General features: G+C 41.5%; 1 protein-coding gene across 1 annotated transcript in view; it reads right to left on the bottom strand.

The window, feature by feature from the left end:
- The window catches only part of Fbxo36 (F-box protein 36), a 67268-nt gene that overhangs the window by 64635 nt on the left and 952 nt on the right, over window positions 1–1681 (bottom strand). The gene's annotated exons all lie outside the window — the stretch shown is intronic.

The raw sequence follows: 1681 nt of genomic DNA, 5'->3' as shown, positions 1-1681 counted from the left end.
TAAATAAATAAATAAAAAGAGTAAATAGATGTTAACCCTCTGAGGCTTACAACAAGAGAGAGTGTAGCATACTTGTGATACCAGATCCTCAAGGAAAAGGAAGTGCTCAAAAGAAAGGTTTTATTTTATTTTACTTTTTGAGACAGGGTCTCACTATGTAGCCCAGGTTGGCCTGGAATTCTCAGTGATCCTCCTGCCTCAGCCTTCTGAGTGCTGGGATTATAGGTGTTTGCCACCACATCTGGCTAAGAAAGGTTTTAGTGACAGAGTACAAGACAGGATGTGAAGTAAAAATAAGAATATTCTGTTTTGGGTTGGTTTTTTTTGAGACAGGGTCTCACTATGTAGTTGAGACTGACTTGGAACTCACAGCGATCCTCCTGCCTCAGCCTCCCGAGTGCTGGGATTGCAGGGGTGAGCCACCACACCTGGCTAAGAATTTTCTAATTTACAGTAGATGAAAATAGAAAGGCCGGGTGTGGTGGTGCACGCCTGTAATCCCAGCACTGGGGAAGCTGAGGCAGGAGGATAGTTGTGAGTTCGATACCAACCTGAGTTACATAGTGAGTTCCAGGTCAGTCTCACTACATAGTGAGACCCTGTCTCAAAACGCCCCCTCCAAGAAAATAGAAAACAATGTAGGCCTAGAATATCACTCACATCAGAAAGTGAAGTTCCATCAAGAGAGACTTAAAAGGTAATGAAAGAGGGCTGGGGATTTAGCTCAGTGGTTCTGCCATCTGTCTTGCAAGCCCAAGGACCCAAATCGATCCCTGATACAAAAAAAAAAAAAAAAAAAAAAAAAAAAAAAAAAAAAAGTGAAAGAGTCAAAGATCCTTGAGCATTTAAGAAATCCCAAATTATATTTGTAAAAATTCCTTAAAAAGTTAAAAATTTAAAGCTGGATATGGCGGCACACACCTGCAATGAAGATTGTGGAATTCGAGGCCGCCTGGACTACATAGTACCACCTTGTCTCAAAAAGCATAAAAACAAAACAAAAACCCAACAAAAAGTTAAAAAATAAAAATTTGACAGGCTGATATTTCCAAATCCTTGATTTAAAAAAATATTAAAAAGTATTATTCCCTTTATTTTTTAAAAGATGCCCTTAAATAAGAAACTTAATTCACTGTTTTACTTGAGGACTTCTGGAAAAACTGATGGGATAATCAATAAGCGCACCCCATATATAAAAGCTCTACATTTCATTTTCTACCACAGTCACCTATTTAGAAGGCTAGGCAAATGAACAGCTCAATGACAGGCATAAAAAACAAGGCTCAGAAACCGACTCAACTTGATTATTTCGTGGGCATAACACGTCATCCAAAGCCCACCTTTAATAACTAAATTAGCCATAAATAGGCCGATGGTTACTTTACCCCAGCGATAACATAATCCTGGGTCTTACTGTGAAGCACATGTCATTATGGGCGGGGCTGAGGCACAGAGCCCCTGAGACATTTTGAGGACCTCCCCCCGATGGGGCCCAGGGGGTCGAACAAGGTACTGAGGAGAGATCTCAACCACCCAGTCCCGCTGGAAATAAAGCAGTGCTGATGCGGCCTTGGTACTCAGGAAGGCCGTGGTAATTCCTGAGATTAAAAAAAAAAAAAATCCCCGAGATTAAATTTTACCCTGGGAAGACCGTCCCTTCCTCCCCTCCCCCGGCGGCTCC

This window comes from Fukomys damarensis, unplaced genomic scaffold (assembly GCF_012274545.1).
Source record: "Fukomys damarensis isolate Sample0158 unplaced genomic scaffold, DMR_v1.0_HiC HiC_scaffold_16, whole genome shotgun sequence".
Classification (NCBI taxonomy): Eukaryota; Metazoa; Chordata; class Mammalia; order Rodentia; family Bathyergidae; genus Fukomys; species Fukomys damarensis.
The sequence above is the reverse complement of the archived record's forward strand: the minus strand, read 5'-3'. Positions and strand labels throughout refer to the sequence as shown.